At 41.9% G+C, this 19,677-nt stretch overlaps 1 protein-coding gene and 1 long non-coding RNA gene across 7 annotated transcripts in view; one reads left to right on the top strand and one right to left on the bottom strand.

The window, feature by feature from the left end:
- LOC309657854 (uncharacterized protein) overlaps positions 1-19,677 on the bottom strand; it is a 161,069-nt gene that overhangs the window by 37,128 nt on the left and 104,264 nt on the right. The window lies entirely within an intron of this gene.
- The window catches only part of LOC309657874, a 29,109-nt gene continuing 20,362 nt past the window's right edge, over positions 10,931-19,677 (top strand). Inside the window, exon 1 of the long non-coding RNA XR_014261941.1 lies at positions 10,931-15,256. This is a non-coding gene — a long non-coding RNA (uncharacterized lncRNA). The remainder of the gene's footprint in view (positions 15,257-19,677) is intronic.

Raw genomic sequence — 19,677 nt, 5'->3', positions numbered from 1 at the left:
CTACAAGGGCGGAGTGGTTAAGGGACCTGGGTGTGGGGAGGGACGTGCATAGGAAGTTCTCTGAAGTACCCCATTCTCTTTGCCCTCCCATCTTATCCTTCACCTTCATCTTATCCTTTACCTATGCACAGTGCTCAGAGCACTGGGCTGAGATATAGTGAGGTGAGTGGGAGGAGCCCTGAACTTGAGTCAAAAGATTGAACTGAGTCCTGGCTCTGCTGCTTATGGGGTGGCCTTGGACAAGTTGCATAACCACAGTGGCTTGCAATTTCCTCAACCATAAAATGGGTTTAGTAAGACCTGCTCTGAGTGTCTCATGAGAGTATTGTGAGGATTGAGTTAATGTGTATGAAACAAGAGTTATTACATCAGTGACGTTGCTCCCTTTGCCCTTGACTTTGGGTATACCTTGAGTGTCTTGAAATGAACAAGTCACTCAAGTAAGTGTTTCTACTGCTAGCCTTGACCAGGACATATAACAGGTGACTTGTTTCTGTAAAGGTCATTTACATTTGGAGTGTTTTAAAAGTTTACTTCATCTATTTCTTCCCTCAGGAAAATCTCTGTACTCTGCATGATAGAATCCTTACTCATCTTTTAAAAAGTCTACATAAATACTGTAATCACTTTAAAGTCACTGGTAGGAAAAATAGGCTTCTTCAAGACTCCATCATTTGCTACAAAGGGTAAAAGATGACCTTGTCTGAAATACAGGGTGTAATTATTTCAGATTCTGAAAAAACTGTTCTTTGAACAGTCCATGCCTCTCCTTTGCTTGTTTCTTTTAAAAGAACTGCAAGCTCTAGTGAGAAGGATGCCACAAAAATAGAAATGCCAATCTCTAAGGATCTCAAGGCACTTGCAAAACGATAAATAATTAATTTTCACAGCATCCCTGATATGATTAATCTTGTTTTAGAGATGAAGCAAGGGAGGCCAAAAGAAGTTAAGGGACCTGCCCAAGGTTATAAGCAGCCAAGCCTGGAATAGAAGCCAGACTGGAACTCAGGGCTTCTAACAAAAAGGTTTAGTTTAGTACATTTACTGAGCATGCACTATATCCTAGGTACCATGGGGACTGTATCATCTAGGAGTTCATGATCTAGTGGGGAACACACACACACACACACACACACACACATACTCCCCTAATATAAAGCAAACAGCAATGAATACTATAATTAGATACCAAAAGTATATAAAAGTAGAAGAGGAGAAAAATTAATTATGACTCAGGCAGAGGGGGAATTTGGGAATGTTTTTATAGAGGAGATGAGATTTGACCTGAGGCTTGGAGAATGGGTTGAGCATTGATAGGAGAACATAGGAGGGGAAACAAAAGGACATCCCTCCAGGCTGGCCGTTCAGGTTTGAGTCAGTAACCAGGGTTTGGAAAGCAAAGGAGACATTCTTACAAAACAGCAAGTAGAACTGGGTTATATGCAGAGTAGGGATCAGATTGCCAAGGATCTTGAATTCTAAACTGAAGAGGATGGATTTTGTTAGCCATGATGAGCCATCAGTGGCTTTGGGGGTAGGGAAGATATAAGGTATCTGTTCTAATAGGAAGGTTACTATGGCACCGATATGTAGGATAAACGAGAAGAAGGAGAAATAGCAGGCAGGAAACCAATAGTAACTTCTTCCAGTCATTGAACAAATGTTTGTGGGATATTTTATTATTATTGTGTGCCAGTTGTAATGTTGGGCACTAGGGATACCAATACAAAAAAGACATACCCTCTGCTGCTAAAGTGAAGCAGTGCTTACAGAACAGCCCAAGAAGTGCTGAGAGTGGTAGGAATAGGGTGCTTTGGAAGCATGGACAGGGGCATCTAAATGAGGGAAGACTGGGTGGGGGCAGGGAGATAAATTACGAGGTTGGGATGAACATATACACACTACTCTATACAAAATAGGTAAACAACAAGGGTCTACTGTATAACACAGGGAACTATATCTTGTATATATCTGTATCTTGTACAGGGAACTATACCTTGTAATAACCTATAATGGAAAAAAATCTGAAAAAGAATGTGTGTGTGTGTGTGTGTGTGTGTGTGTAACTGAATCACTTTGCCATACACTTGGAAATAACACAACATTGTAAATTAACTATACTTCGATTTTTAAAAACTGCAAAAAAAAAGAATCTCTAAACTCAATAACTAAAAATAATAATATAAATAAATAAATAAATAAATAAATGAGGGAAGACTTCCTGGAGGAAGTTTCCCTCTAGCTAAGTCTAATAAATGAATGGGGATTGGTAGGTGAATGAGGCATGGAAGCACATTCCAGGTAATGGCACATGAGAGGTACGAATCAGGATGACAGGTTCAGGGAACAAGGGGCTCTGTGTGACTGGGTTGAAGTTGTGTGTGATGGTGAGGGAGGAGAAAGCTGGGAGATGAAGCCAGAAGGCCAGCGAGTCTGGAGCATGAGAGGTTGTGTGTGTTGGTTAAGGGAATGAACTTCATCCTGAGAGCCTGTGAAGGACTTCTAAGTAGAGGAGGTACTATATCAGACCATTTAAGTGCTATTGAAATCATTCTGGTGAGAGATTATGGGGCTTGACCTAGGTCAGTGGGCAGGTGGTGAGACTAGAGAGGACTTTATCATTTGGATGGAGAGTTTAGACTAATGTACAGAATGAGATTAAAAATCAAGGTGAGGTACACTTAGTGAGATTAGCCAAACAGAGAAAGGCAAATATATATCACTTACATGTGGAGTCTAAAAAATAATACAAATGAATGTACACTTAGAAACAAACCCACAGACATAGAAAATGAACTTATGGCTACCAAAGGGGAGAGGGAAAGGGACAAATTAGGAGAATGGAATGAAGAGATACAAACTACTATACACAAAATAGATAAGCAACAAGGATTTACTATAAAGCACAGGGAACTGTATTCAATATCTTGTAATAACCTGTAATGGAAAATAATCTGAAAAAAAATAACTGAATCACTTTGCTGTAAACCTGAAACTAACACAATATTGTAAATCAATTGTAATTGTAAATTGTACAATATTGTAAATCAATTATAATTCAATAAAAAAGGAAACAGAAAGAAAGTCAAGGTGAGGTAAAAGGCTGAATTATGGATGGATGTCAAGGGCTCTGGGATTTTGAAGAGAATAATGTGAAGCCTGGCATATATTGGTAGGCAGGGCTCCAGGAAGGGGTAGGGCCTGCACTGAGGATGGTGTTCCAAGTAAGGACAACAGGGCAGGTGGAAAGAGGCAAGGTCAACTTCCATAACCATGAGAAGAAAGGGCTGCATCAGTGGAGAGCTTGTTTTATCATATGGATGGTAGTATGGTAGGGCTGGTTTATAAAAGACTTTAGAAGGAGCAAGACTAGATAAAATAAGCAAGAAAGAGACATTGAAAACTTTTGAACACAGGAGTGATCTAATAAAAATGACATAACTTGAGGGAGTTATGGGATGGCCAACTTTTGAAGGTTCTTGGGGTGACTTAGGAGATGGAGAGCGTCTCTTAATATCCTGAAAATCTGGCTGCAAGATGTGGATCCTTTCAACTTCTCTAACTATATGATCATATCTTCTCGGGGGATGGCCGTGAAATAAATCTTTTTCTGTCACCACCAATAAAAATCTTAGAGTATTAGCCATCACTGGCTAATCTAAACTGAACAGTTGCTAGAAGAGAAGGACTACTTCTGGAAACCTAACATCCTAAGGTGTAGAGCACTCAACTTCAGTGAAGAAAGACCCTGTGTCTCTCAGTGAATTTTCCTGGGACCACTCTGTGTATCCCTGATGAACTACTGTGTACAGACGCCACCAGACTGGCAACTTTAAACCTGAGTGATTAGAGCAAGGCTCAACAGCTAAACAAAGAAAGCTAAAGGCTACATAAAAGAGCAACAATTTGACATAAATCACAGCAATAATGTTTTTGGATCTGTCTCCTAAAGTAAAGGAAATATAAACAAAAATAAACAAATGGGACCTAATTAAACTTAAAAGCTTTTGCACAGCAAAGGAAACCATCAACAAATGAAAAGACAACCTACTGAACAAGAGAAAATATTTGCAAATGATGTGACCAATAAGGGATTAATATCCAACATATATAAACAGCCCATACAACTCAACATCAAAAAAACAAACAGCCCGATTAAAAAATGGGCAGAACTGAATAGACATTTTGCTAAAGAGGAAATGCAGATGGCCAACAGGCACATGAAAAGATGCTCATCATTGCTAATCATCAGGGAAATGTAAATCAAAACCACAGTCAGATATCACCTCATACCTGTCGGAATAGCCATTATCAAAAAGTCTACAAATAATAAATGTTGACAAGGATGTGGAGAAAAGGGAACCCTCGTACACTGTTGGTGGGAATGTAAATTGGTGCAGCCACTGTGGAAAACATTATGGAGATTCCTCAAAAAACTAAAAATAGAGCTACCATATGATCCAGCAATCCTGCTCTTGGGCATATATCCAGATAAAACTATAACTGGAAAAAATACATGCACCCCAATGTTCATAGCAGCACTATTTGCAATTGCCAAGACATGGAAACAACCTAAGTGTCCATCAACAGAGGACAGGATTAAGAAGATGTGGTATATGTATATATACACACACACACACATACATACATACATATATACACACAATGGAATACTACTCAGCCATAAAAAAGAATGAAATTTTGCCATTTGCAGCAGTGTGAATGGACTTGGAGGGCATTATGCTAAGTGAAATAAGTCAGATAAAGGAAGATAAATACTATATGATATCACTTATATGTGAAATCTAAAAAATACAACAATCTAACGAATGTACCAAAAAAGAAGCAGACTCACAGATATAGAGAACAAACTGGTGGTTATCAGTGGGGGGGGGGAGGGGAGGGGCAATATAGGGGTGGGAGAGTGGGAGGTGCAAACTGTTGGGTGTAAGATAGGCTCAAGGATGTATTGTACAACATGGGGAATATAGCCAATATCTTGTAATAACTGTAAATGGAAAGTAACCTTTAAAAATTGTATTAAGTAAAAAAAAATTTATTTTAAAGGAAGGCAATGAGTAAGAGAAAGACAAAGTCAAGAGGAGAGTTTAGAAATTGACTATGTGTATAGATCTGTGACCTCGCGACCTAGGAAGCGTAGGCCTATGGTGGTGAGATTCTTAAATCATGGCTAAGACTTGAAGAAAGAATAATATATCTGTTATGGGCTGAATTGTGTCCCCCCCAAATTCATATGTCAGTGTCCTAATCCCCATCACCTCAGAATTCAACTGTACTTTGAGATAGGCTCTTTAAAGAGGTAATTAAAGTTAAATGAGCTTATTAGGGTGGGCCCTAATCCAATATGACTGATGTCCTTCTAAGAAGAGATTAGGACACAGACACACACAGAGGGAAGATCATATGAAGGCAAGGATGAAGATGGCTAGCTACAAGCCAAGGAGAGGCCTCAGAATGAAACCATCTCCATTGACACCTTGTGCTTATACTTCTAACCTCCAGAGTGGTTTAAATATTCACTGTTTTGAGTCATCCAGTCTGCATTTTGTTATGGCAGCCCTAGAAAATTAATACAGTGCTCTAGAAAACTAATACAATAGTTCCCTTGGGGCTCGAAGAACTCAAGGTCTTGGACCAGAGCCAGAAGTACAGCAGACTGGAAAGCAAGGTAGGAAGAGAGAGGCCAGGGCAGACGGAGGCACACAGATCTAAGGATCTCTGAGTGAGATGTCTCTCAGACAAAGTATTTAGTTTCTGCCTTGAGTCATCTGCTGGTTTTTAGGAGTAGCTTGGTTGCACTTGGGATGCCTGGCCTGAGGGTGTGTGCCTTTTGTGATTTAATGCTGATGAAAGATATCAGAGATGATGATAGTTCTACATCCTCAAATTATCCCGCTTCTGAGCAGCATTCAAAACAGTTGACCACCCCTTCCTTCTTGAAACTCTCTCCTCTCTTGGATTCTGTGATACCATGTGTTTCCTCTATTTCTGCTGGCTACTTTTTTATTTCATTTGCTGCCTTTTTTGTTTTTTTCTCTACCTAAATTCTAAATGATGGAGGTCCTCAGGGCTCCATCATGGATCCTCCTGTCTTCTCTGCCTACATGATTTCTCCCGGTGAACTCATCCAGTCCCTTGGTTTAAACACCATTTATAAACAGATGATCCCAAATCTACATTGCTGGCGGCTCCCTTGAGCTCCTGACTCATGTAAACAAACGCGTACTTGATGTTTTCCCCCTGGACATCACACAGACATCTCAGACTTTGTGAGTACAAAATTATACTTGATTTTCCTGCTCAATCTTGTTCCTTTGCCCATCCTTCCATTCTCAGTTACACATTATCACCATCCATTCAGTTGCTCAAGCCAAGTCATCCTTGATCCCTTCCTTTCTCTAACTCAATCCATCAGCAAGTGCAGACCATTCTACTTTTAAAACATATCCTAACCTGTCCATCTCCTTTTATCACCTCTGCCAACATTACAGTACAAGCCACCATCTTTTGTTGCCTGGACTACTGTTAGAGCCTCCTGCTTTGCACATCTACTAAACCCAGTCTGCACCCAGAACCATGGAGTATAACATTCTCAATTCTGCATAGTCCGCTCCCATTCTGCAATTCCAGCCTCATCTTGCTTTACTCTCCTCTTTGCCCACTCCCTTTAAGACCTTTTTTCAGTTCCTCTAATGTGTGTGTATCCTAGATTGAGTTCCTTTGAAATGACTTAGGGGCAAATTGGTAGTGGGGGGCAGGTCAGTGATCCAAAAGGAGTGAGGGCATGAGAAGAATGAGAAGGAAAAGGAAGGGAAAAAACAAAGAGCACAGTTTTGGAAATTGCTGTTGTGAGCAACATGTCTCTCTTTTGCTGAGACCTCCTGAGAAGTGTACAGAATGTCTCCCAGTGATGTTCACCTAAAGGAGGGGAGGCTGAGACATTTGTGGACCAGCTCCTGTGCCCCGCAGTTGAGGGTTGCCTGGCAGGGGTGGGAGTAGGGGACAGCATTAATACCCTGGCATTTCTAGGCTGCACTTGTGCCATTATCAGAGAAAGAAGAAAAATGCTCAGATGCTTGAGGTGGGTGGCTGTCAGACGGATGTGAGTTTGAGCTGTCAGGGACCGTCCGCCATAGCTGTGGCTGAAACACAGGAGGGCTGAGAGGATGTAACATGGGGCACCAGAGGTGTCTCTGACTCCAAACTCTTTCTTGCATTGGTGACTTTGTATATGCTGTTCCCTCGGCTGGCCTTCGCCTCCTTCCTCCTTTGTGAGTAACTGGATCCCTTCCACAGCCTTAGGTCTCAGCTTAAATATCACTTCTTCAGAGTTGCCTTTCCTGATTTCCCAGTCTAAATTACGTCTCCTTTGGTAGCCTTTCTCATAGCACCTTCAGTGCATGTGCCAGGAGCTGTGATTCTATATTTGTGTATTCAGTGTTGTATCTGTCATTCACACAAGAATGTTCATCTCTGTACACCCAGTGCCTGGCATTAGACCTGGCACATAGTAGGTGCACAACTGACAAATGAATGAAGAAAAATTATAAACCTAAATGTGCATCCCAGAAACCCGTCTCAAGTCTTTCTTTTGGCAGCAAAGGCAGGGAGCCTGGTTCTCCATCAGCCTGCATCGCTGCTGGAAGAGTTCAGGTTTCCCAGGAAACAGTTGGACAATAGTGGGAGGAAATTTAAGGACAGCAGAGAAAAACAGGGAATGATTCAACAAATATTTGTGGAGCTTCCACTGTGGGTTAAGCCCTGCCTAGGTGAAGGGGATACAGAACTAGTGAAGACACAGTACCTCTTAAGGTGGTCATGGGGGCAGTCATAGGAACGTATAAGTGGCAAAGTGATTGGAAGACAGTAAATACCAAGCAATGTGAGGCCGTATGGTGATGAAAGATGCAACTAGATGGTTCTGAGGAGGCTTCCAGCCTTTTAATCAAAGGCATTCATAGTCAAGTGGGGCCAGACCAGGGGGGTGTGAGCATCTGAGGGAGATTCTTGAACTATTTAAACTCAAGGGGTACTGAAAATAGTTTTGCTCACAACTCTCCAGGGCTGCCCAGCACTTTGGAAGATAGTTTCAGATATAGAGTGCAGCTGTGCCATTCCCAAGCCGGAAGGGAGAATATTGGTTCCCTGCCACTTTCTCTGTGGTAAATGAGTAGTCATGTAGGGTTAAAATGGGCCTACTCTCTTTAGTCTAAACTTTCATGATTTAATACATTTCTTTTTTGTGGCAATAGCCAAAAATGAGTGGTAACATTGAATAAAATTTGAGGTAAGTTATCTCTAAACTTGCAACTCAAAAAGTACATGTTTATATCAAAGATATTCTGTGGTAACATTTGCTTTAACACAATATCTATCTATCCCGTATCTACCAGTACGGGAGCTGAGTGGTAGAAAGACCCTGAGAATTGAACTCCTTCATCACGGTCCCAGGTCTCTCCTAAAACCACTTCTCCTAAACTACTTCTAAGTGTAGATGCTCCATTCATGCCTAAAGTGTTCAGAACTTCTCAGGAATTCAAAGAGACAACATTCTGAAGGCACTGGCAGGTCACGAAGGGTAGTGGAATGCACCAGGATCTGGGAACTGGGAGACCTGGTTTCTAGTTCAGGCCCTGCCACTACCCAGCTGTGCAGCAGTGAGCACCAACCCCTCTGGTCTGTTTCACCACCTGTGAAGTGTGGCCTAGCTTTTCGGATCTAAATGCACAGGGAAAACACGAGAGGCAGGACACTGTGTTTGGGCCTTAGAGCCAGACTATCTGGATTCAGATCCATGCAAATCAAAGCCACTTACTAGCTGTGTGACTTTGGGCAAATTACTTATCTCTCTGCCTATTTTCTCATCTTTAAAATGAACTAATGGTAGTTTCTGTGTCATAGGATAGTTATGAGGATTAACTGACTTTCTGTACATGAAAAACACCAAGTAAGAACTATCCAAGTTTTCGCTAATATTGCTCATTGTAGGGCTTCCCTGGTGGCGCAGTGGTTGAGAATCTGCCTGCCAATGCAGGGAACACGGGTTCGAGCCCTGGTCTGGGAAGATCCCACATGCCGCGGAGCAACTGGGCCCGTGAGCCACAATCACTGAGCCTGCGTGTCTGGAGCCTGTGCTCCGCAACAAGAGAGGCTGCGATAGTGACAGGCCCGCGCACCGCGATGAAGAGTGGCCCCCGCTCGCCGCAACTAGAGAAAGCCCTCGCACAGAAACGAAGACCCAACACAGCCAAAAATAAATAAATAAATTAAAAAAAAATTGCTCATTGTAGCACTGTTTGTAACAGAAAACGCTGGGCATAACCTAAGTACCCATCACTAGGGGACCAGTTACATAGACTATCAAACAAAGAATGAGGCACAGCTTGCATGTTCTTATTGAAGATCTCCAAGTCACTGGTTAATTGAAAAAAGCAAGGCACAAACCAGGGAAGAGCCTGCTGTCATGTGTGTGAGTTCACCTTTAAAGAGCACATATGGATAGAACTGGGCTAGTGTGTACATAGAATTTCTAAAAGGACATAGAGAAACTCTTAACAGTAGTTATATCTCAGGAGGAGACTAGGTGGGGACAGGTTAAGAGGGACTTAACTTTCTATTTATGCCCTTCTACTTGAATTTGTTGCCCTGTGTGTGAGTGTATTTTTCAAGAAATAAGCTATTTAAAACAAAAAACGATAATGCTTGCTTTGCCTGTCTCAGAAGACCATTTTGAAAAATGTGAGATAATGTATCTAAAAGCATAGTGAAAATTGGAAAATGCTACATCAATGTAATGCATTATTAAAATAAGAGTGTTTGGCCTACAAGATCTAGAAGCCCTAAATGTACATGGTTGCTGAAATAAATCAGTGTGGCTTTAGAGTATTTGCCTAACAATGGTAACTTTCACAGTAGTATTAACAATAGTATTGACTAATGATAGTAAGTAGTATTGGGGTATTAGCAGCACCATTAGAGTAGTATTAGTAGCACCCAGGGTTCCAGAACTTTTCTTTCAGAAATCAACTTATTTTTCCATTTAAATAAAGGGTAAGGGTCCCTCCCCAAGACTTTTTTCCTTTGGAGTTCTAATTATTTTGCAGCTTTGGAAAAACAAATCCAATGTTAAATTTTACAGTATTTTAAGTATTTTCTCCTTCCTCCCAAGATGTATAACCATTAAGAAAATGTTCCCACATTAGATACCTTGCATCTTTCATTAGATATCCAACTGGTGAAAGAGATTTATCTAAATTGAAACTTAAAAAAAAAATTAAAATCAGTAAGAAATTAAAGGTCAGTTTAATGTCTAAGGTGAGGATTATATGTATAAGTGTTTTGATACCAGGCCTGGAGAAGAGAAACCAGGTGGGGATGAAAATGATGAGAAACCCTCCCTTCCCTGTCTCTCATTTCCCACAAAGTGGAAATTTTGAGTCAACCTTAAGAAACACAGAGTTCCTGCCTTGTGGCTCGATTGTGAAAAAGGAGGTTGTTTAATTGTGTACATTGAGTCCACACAGCATACACAAGAATGATCCTCAAGACTTCTCTGCACTGGGGTTTGTGAGTCTGGACACACAGCTTCAGGTTACCCGCTTTCCAGGCACAGGCCCTTTGGAACAGCTCCCAAAGGTGAGCTTTCTCTTCCCTGTGCAATTTTGCAAGCAGGCGATCTCAGCTCATTCACCAGCCCCCAGCACTTCTGGTTTGTGGTTTCTAAGCACACTCTAGGGTCCCTGACAACTCAGTTTCCATCTCACAGACCTTTGATTAGAAAGCTGCAGTGTGGCTTTGTGTACACCGCTGGTCCCATCCATCCGAACAGTTTCAAGTCTCAGGGGCCGTCCACTGGGAGCCGTGCTGGAGTGCTGCCTCTTTCCCACTCCTTCCCACATCCTAGAGAAAGAGAAGTACATCTAGGGCGACTCCATTTTCCTCTCCACTGCAACCCTCTAAACTGGATTGCAAAGAGCTGCTTTCCCCCAGCAGAGAACTCTGCTGGTCATCCTGATTTCTTCGGTTGCCTGGAGGGCAAAATGCAGAAATGCTCATAGTTCATCCACTCTTTCCTGTTTCTCTCAGAAAAGCCCTCTTCCATGCAGTGGCTGCTGGGTGCAGTGACTCTGGCCCCTAGCTGCTCTGGGCAGCTTCTTACCTCTCCTCCCTGCCAAGGCCCTGACCATTTCTGCCTGCTGAGCTGCATGTCACAAAAACCTTAATCTCTCCAGATTTGGAAAGAAAGATTCGGATGCTGGAAGTAAAGTTATAAAGCATTCCTTTCCCCCAGTGACACAGGAATTCACGATCCTGCTGGTGTTTGGGAAAGGTGGCTATAAGAGAGGAGAGCACTTGGGATGAGACTGTGTTCCTAGGCACAGACTGCCTCTCTGGAGAGCCAAGGGAATGCCTTCACCACAGTTGCCTAAAGGCAAGAATGGAAACAAAGAAAGCTCTGCCCTGGAAAAACAATTGGCTATTGGGCTCTGATTTTGACAGTGTTCTTCCCCCTTCTACTACAGCCCCCAGGACCACAGCTCCGGCCCCCCCAATCCAGAGCAGACATTCCTGCAGTCTGGGTAGCTGGGCAAGGAGACTGCCAATGAGCAATGACAGGCAGCAGGGGACAAAGGTCTAACGTTTAATTCCCTTGTCCACTTTTGGGGTGCAAATTGTGGACAAGTTGCAAAAATATATAACAAGGTCAACATTTAGGCTTTGAGGTCACAGAGATAATAATAAGTGATACTTTATAGTGCTCTCCAGCACCAGACACTGTCTTAAGTTTGTTAACAGTAAGTCATTTCATCATTAAAATAACCCTTGAAAGTGGTTGGTTTTATTACCATCCTCATTGCACAGTTGTAGAAACTAAAACTTGGAAAGGTTAAGCAACTCAAGGAGGATCACCCATTCAGTAAGTTATCCAAGTACAACCGAAACCCTAGTATTCTGTGCCAGTGTCTGTAATTGGAACCACCACGTTCTTCACCTTTCTCGGGGACTGCTGGTTTAGGGCTCTCTAAGGTTCCTGATCTTTGTTCTATGGGATAGACATATGAGTAGTCTGGAGACAAAAGAGGCTACTCCTAGCTTTATGCAGGGCTGTTGACCAAAAGAACCCAATGTGTGGAAGAGTTGATATGAATTTTGATTTTGATCTGAAAATGAAATGAAATGAAATAGAGGAAAAACAGAAAACACTAAGTAGGAAAGGAAGCTGAAAAAGAGAGAAAAAGGGAAAGGAAAAGTAGGTTTTATTCATTCATTTGTTCATTCATTCAGTTAATAGATGTCTTCTATGTGTTAGGCAATGTGCCAGACACTAGGAACCAATGGTTAGCAAAAAAAAAAAAAAAAAAAGAAAAAATTCTTGTCATTGAGGAACTTGTAGTTTAATGGGGGAAAGTGACCTTCATCAAATAACCACATATGTAGATTTCACATGACAACCCCTATTTAGTGCTACGAAGGAAAACATCTTGAGGCTCAAAATTGTATAATGGGGGACCTAGCCTAGTCTATCTCCTGGTTGAAATGTGTAGGGCAGAGGTTGAATACGTTGCCCGTTTCAGGGGAAAGGTAGAGTTGATTCTGATATTCTTGAATGAATAAATCTTGCAGACATGATAGTCATCTTCATTTTTCATTAGAGGAGCTTAGAAAGGGAACCACAATCGGTATGATTTTTTGCCTTTCAACTCTCCCCAATCTGCTCTAATTTTAACTTTATTTCTCCTGGTTCAGTGCCCCTTTCCCTACAGTGTGTCTCCTAAATCACTTCGCGCTTCCTCTTCAGTAACAGGTTCTCATTGGGCAACTGTCTATTGAAGCACTCATTTGTCAATGCTGCTGCTGTCACTCCCTAAGCTTTGCAAGAACACATGGGAGCCAGTTGGCTAACCTCAATTTCCCTTCAGCATTTGGTTTACCCCCAGAAGGTTTACCTGAACCCAAGGCTCCAATATTCTCCATTGTTTATTAAATACATTCTCTCTTTAAATTAACTATAGACTCTTTGTCATTATCTTTTTCAATGCATACAGTAAATCCTATTTCTTCTAGTCTCCCTTCACTCCATATAGGAAAGCTTAGAACACTCGAAATTCTAAGATAATGATGTAAAACAACTAATTATACAGAAATCCATAATATCTTATGTCATAGGTAATAACGAATTTGTATATCCGAGGTAACATTTATTTTCAAACTGTTTTGTTGGAACAAAAAAAATTGATTAGTTTATAGAACTTTAGCCATCAGGAGTTATATTTAGTTGAAAATTGAGAGAATGATTGTTATTTTTACCACTATCATGCTGTAACTGCTCTTTGCCAAGGACATTCTTCATGTAGATGTTGAATGGAGTCCAAAGTGGTGGGTCATTGCCTCCTGACATAGGCTTCTTGTGTTTGGATTTTGGGATTTACAGCCTTCGTGGGAGTCAGCAGGCACCAGGGGAAAAAACACACATACTCAAAACATATTCTCCTTTCCCCCTACACACAACCAGGGATAAAAATAGACACCAGAAGCTGAGGATGCATGTTTACTATTTCTTTGCGGGACACACTGGGAACTCAGGCAAGACCCCCTGAGGAAGAAACCTCCTCACAGCAGGGTGCTGAGCCCAGCTCCTCTCCAAACACGAAAGGGCATTAAATACCTTGTTTTCAAAAAGATGTATTTCCCTTGTTTCTGGAAATGTTTCACAGCTGGAGGTGGCTGTGAGACTCTTTCTAGAATTTCCTGCTGTAGGCACTTGAAAGGCACCCTGGGTGACTGTCCTGACCCCTTTCAACCTGAGCTTTCACTTTGGGTCATTGCCTCATCCTGCCTGTAGCACCTTCCAGGAAGAGTCCTGTAGGGATTTCATTATCGAGAAATGTCAAGTGGAAACCAACGTTCAGATAGAAAGTGATACCTTCCTAAGGGAATAAGTCAAAGTAAGTACCACGCATTCTGTCATTCATTCAGGCACTATCAATCAAGCAGCACTATTCACTCTTCTGGGGCTAGGGGCTGCGGCATACACAGTGGGAAGCAAAAGAGCCCTGGGCTCTGTCCTAGTAGAGCACACCATCTACCAGGGAAGATGTGGGAAATGATCAAAATGATCCCACAAATAGATGAATACAACTGTGAGAAGTGTTGAGTGAAAGGCAGGAAGCCAGGAGAGTGGAGGTGGGTCGGGCAGGTCCACGGTGAGCTCAGACCTGAAGGACATCATCCTTCCGTGCCTTGCACTTGGCTGGCTCCTGCCTTTGTCTGTGCAGTCTGCTCTGGAACATGGACACCTAGTGGGGTAGGGATTTCACGGGGAGTAACTCATCCACGGAGGCTGGTATAAGTCCTTGTTTAGCACTTGGTGCATGATGCCAGGCCAGCTTCTTGTATCTTATGGAACCAGAGCCTGGGCTCTTAAAACAAGAGAAGTGTTGTTACAAATCTTTCTTGGCAGCATTTAAATGATTTCAACAGAGGATGTGACTAGGAAGTATAACTAAGAGTCATTCCACTTAACAGAGACTTTAACCACATCATCTCATCTGGTTCTCATGCCTGCCCCAAAGGTAGATATTCTTTTTATCATGCCCAGTTTTTAGATGAGGACGTAGGCAAGATTGGTGTTTCAGCTACTCATCCCTTCACGTCCCTTACTGTAACACTTAATACCCTTTATTGTCATGACTTATTTGATTGTATGCTTCCCTCACAAGACCTTAAGCTTTATGAAGGCAGCTATAATCACCCCTATATCCCAAGAACCTAGCAAGTATCGTACATAGAAATAATTGTTTGTTGAAAGAATAAACAAGTGAATGAATGAATTGTTACAAGAAAATCTGCGTCCTGGAGGAAGAAAAAGACATTGAACTAATTTTCCAGTGGGATGTAACCAAACAAGACTACTTTGTCCCAGATGGGCTGGAATTCAAGACAACAATAAATGTAAGCGCCAACCCAATGTTTCTCATGCCCGAACTGAAAATCTGTAAAAGACATGTGAAAACACACAACACTTATCTTAAGCCTCTCCCACAAAATTACTACCTCCACCTCTGACTGTTGTCAGCCCTGCTGCCAAGAGACACAATGAGAACTCCCTGTCCCACTTCAATTTCCTGCTCTGCTTCACGTCAAGATAATCTCTGAGTATGGCTTTTTACATGTCGGAGCTGAAACAGGAAGTCCTGCGGGGCTGTTTTAGAAACGTGACTTCATCAGGACAGAGGTAAGGTCGGAGCAGTAGTAGCTGCCCTGTGCCCTGTGCCCCTCCCCACCTCTCTTCTTCCTCTTTTGATAGCAAGAGGACTCCCTCTACCCTTTGATAGCCAGTTGCTGTGTATAATCCAATGCTCTGCTTGTCAGCACTGTCTTCCCCTTGCTTTTCCACTGACAGGGGAAAGGCATTTAGGCCAGAAGAATTAGCAAATAGGAAGACTTCAGGGGTCATGTTGTTATACTGATTAGACTGGGGGTTGGGTATCTCCGAGTTTCACACTGAATCAGGTATTCACTGTTCTAGGCTTTTTGCTCCTAGATCCAAATCAGAGTAATGGTAACTTGAGAGTTGGACCCACACTATTTCAGCTTGTGGCTGGCAGTGCAATGCCCACAGCTGTTATACTACCACCTCTGTTATCACTATTCTGGGGTGTTGAGTTTCCCACCCTAACAGCCGTTTAAAGAACTTCACTTGAGTCAATTGTATGAAACCCATTTCATTGTTGCTAAGGCAGAGAGGATTTGGGGGTAGGGCTGGATATGACGGGCCTAATGGTGCATTAAACGGTGTCAGGTTGGTGCTCCAGGCCTCACTCAGACTTCCCAGACATTGTTTTTATTTGAATGGGAGAGTTATCAAGACAAAGCTAACAAAGTAGAGATCCACAAAAAATTTTCTAAGTCCTTAATGATCCTATTTTAAATAATGAATACCTAGGGGAAAAAAAAATTGGGGTCCACATGGAAGAGGTCTTCAATTTATTTCTTCAAAGAAAAAAATAGCAAAACAAAAATATGAGTATTTTAAATTTATCTTCTCCAGATTATCCACTATAAGAAATTAACTTACACTGGAAGCAATCAATGTACCATAAGAGGATTTAGAAATAAAATTATAGCGACTGAGCTTCTGAATAGACCAGGAATCAGGAAAGCAGTTGCTAATTTCACTTCTGTCCCTTAACTACTTGTATAACTTTAGGCAAGTCACTTCCCTCCTTGAAACCTCATTTTCCTCATTTGCAAAATGGTGGGGCTGGGTTGGATAATTGGTGCTAGTTGCAGCAATAAAATTCTCTGGCTCAGTGAAATATTGTAAATATCTAAAGGAAGCCAGTATAATCTGTAGTTTTCAGTGAAGTGAAGTTGGTTTCTGAGCTCTCACTTAGAAGGAATTTTTAAACCACAGACCAGTAAGTGGCAATTTCAGTGAAACAATCTGCAACTGAATTTAAATGACATTAAAAAAAATCCAATCCTACTGGAGTATGTCTGAGAATGTTGAAATGCACTGACTATTTCAACATGACTTTTTAGTAGTAGTAATATTAAATGTTAATAATATTATAATAATATTAAAAAGAGAGAGAACTCTAGTAGCATTACTGTACCACAAAGAAACAAAACAATGCAACCCATATTATTAGTCAGTGCGGGATTCCGTTATTTTCCAATGCCATTGCAAAACATGTGTCATCAAGAAAAGAATGTCTGCTGGAAACCCTGCTAGAAGAACTAAGGCAATTGGAATGTTGGAAGCCATGTCTCTAAGGATTCAGAAAGTAAGGCTGTTCTATAATTTTATAGAAAAGAGTATTTCTCAGGTGAGGTCCCTGATATGCCTCAGAATCACCTTGGCTGTAAAAACGCACATCCTCAGGCTCCACACAGGTGTATGGAATTAGAACTCTAAAAGCTGGACATTTTAACAAGCACCCCATATGCAGAAAAAGACTTGAGAAACAAAGGTCTAGAAATGTACTTGGTGGGCGGAGGGGAAACCTTCTTTGCAGAAAATACCACAGTGGCCCTCTCAGAAGGAAGAGAATCATCCAGGTCCCTACAAATGAGAAAAGATGTTTTGTGTCAACTTATCAAAATCCAATTAGGAATAAAACTCATGAGATCCCTTTAGACTAAAAGAGGGCACAGGCTTGGGCACCTGCCTTGAACTTGGTATGGTGAGGGTGGCAGAGTACAGTGTTAAGAGCACTGGCTCACAAGATGGACAGGCCTGGGCTTGGGTCCTGCTGCTGCTTAACTCCAGGCAAGAGTGCAAGCTGGAATATTAGTACAGGCACTTAGTTTTGTTACAACCATCCCAGCACTGAATGATAGGATCTCAATAATTATTTATTAAATGTTTGTACTAGTTTCCTGTTGCTGCTGTAACAAATTACCACAAACTTAGTGGCTTAAAACAAGAGAATTTATTCTCTTACGGTGCTAGAGGTCAGAAATCTAAAGTGGGTCAGCAGGGCTGCATTCCTTTTGGAGACTCCAGGGCGGAATCTGTTTCCCTGTTTTCCCAACCTCTGGAGGCCTCCTGCATTCCTTGGCTCGTGGCTCCATCCTCCATCTTTAAAACCAGCAGCGTGACACCTTCATGTCTCTCTCTTTGGTTATCCCGTCTCCTTCTCGCCCTTTGGCCCTCCTGCCTCTCTCTTACCAAGACTCCTGTGATTACCTTGAACCCACCTGGATGAGTCAGGCTCATCTCCCTATCTCAATATCCATAACTTAATCACATCTACAAAGCTCTTTTGCCATGTAAGGTAACATATTCACAGGTTCTAGGGATTAGAATGTGGATACCTTTGGGGGAGGGTTGCGGGACATTATTCTGTATACCACAACGTTGCTGAACAAAAGTTTCTTAAGGTCTCTAAACCTTTGGTTTTTCTTCTGTAAAATGGAGTTTCTATAAGGATTAAATGGAGTAATGACTGTAAATGCACAATAAAAGTAAGATACTTTGTTACACCTTCTAATTATTCTAGAACTAGACTGCTTATAAGTAAGTGGTTTAAATATACTAAACTCTTATTTATGTCCTTCTTGCTGATACTTCGTTACTAGGGGTATAAATTTAAATTCAGAAGACCTCAGGAAACTTTTAAGGAGCTCCTGTATCAGTCAGGGTTTAGTGAAGGAAACAGAAAACTCTAGGTATTTTAAGTAGAAAGAAATTTTATACAGGGCGTTAGATAATTCTAAAACCATTGGAAGGGCTGGAGGAGCAGGGATCAGCGGCAGCCATTGCAATACTGAGTTTAAGAACACACTGCTGGGGCTTCCCTGGTGGCACAGTAGTTAAGAATCTGCCTGCCAATGCAGGGGACACGGGTTCGAGCCCTGGTCCTGGAAGATCCCACATGCCGTGGAGCAACTAAGCCCGTGAGCCACAACTACTGAGCCTGCGTGCCCCAACTACTGAAGCCCGCGTGCCTAGAGCCCGTGCTCCGCAACAAGAGAAGACACCACAATGAGAAGCCTGCGCACCGCAACGAAGAGTAGCCCCTGCTCGCCGCAACTAGAGAAAGCCCGCGCACAGCAACGGAGACCCAACGCAGCCAAAAATAAACAAATAAAAATAAATAAAAAAAAAAAAAAAAAAAAAAAAAAGAACACACTGCTGTAGTGGGGCTCTAGGGACCAGGAAGCACTGCCAAAGTGAACACAGCTTCCTCTCTAGCCCCTTAAAGCTGGAGTCCAGAAATTCGAAGTCTGAGTCCAGCCACCACCTGCTTCTTGACACACTGAGACCTTGTTTGTCAGCAGAAAGTCACAGGAAGATGCTCTCAGCCTCACTCCCAAACTCCAAACCAAACCAAAGTGCATCCAGTCACCAGAGCCCATGAGGCATCTAGAACTCTGGCATCAGGAGAGTCTGGAAAGTGTAGATTTCAGCTTTCCAGCCTCTGTTGTGGGGAAGCACAGAGAATGAGATTGAATGCATGGTGAGCGGCACTCAATCAAGCACATCCAAGTCAACCATGTCCAAGCCAGTCTCTCCCCAGCACCGCACCTTGTTATTTGTGATTTGAAATATGTCCCTTGGAAGGAAGATCCCCTCCTATGACGTGCTGCACTGTAGGGCTTGAGAAACATTCTAAAACCCTTTCGATTGCAGCATGTAGATCTCAGAAGATATTCTTTTTTTGTATTTAAAACGTCTCCTTTGGGGAAATTTCCAACTTTCTTTTCTCTAAGTATTATAGACTATGCAATATATTTTTTAATTGAATACTTAAAAATATGTAACAATAAAAATTTGAAATACTGAAACGCTAACATGGTGGGCTAGGAACTGTGAACAGCAGTCTTATTTAACAAAGGTCCGAAACACAGTAGACACTCAGTGAATATGTTTCCTTTCCTAAGACATGGGTTGGCTAGCCTACGGATCTCCCATGTTGGAACTGAGTTTGCTGAATGAGTTAAAATGCATACAGCTAACTTAAATAGTGAGACTTAGTTCTCAAAGCAGGGTCTGGTGCAGATTAACTATGATCAAATATGCACCTTGTATTAAGTGGGTTCTCATTAAGGATTCTTTCTCTGTCCTTCTGGTCCCCATATAGTTTCTGCCTACCAGAGGCAAAAATGGAGGGAACCCTTGGTTTGGGGCTGTTCGAAGCTCATTCA

The sequence above is a fragment of the Balaenoptera physalus genome (assembly GCF_965194825.1).
Source record: "Balaenoptera physalus genome assembly, chromosome: 3".
NCBI classification, from domain to species: Eukaryota; Metazoa; Chordata; class Mammalia; order Artiodactyla; family Balaenopteridae; genus Balaenoptera; species Balaenoptera physalus.
The sequence above is the reverse complement of the archived record's forward strand: the minus strand, read 5'-3'. Positions and strand labels throughout refer to the sequence as shown.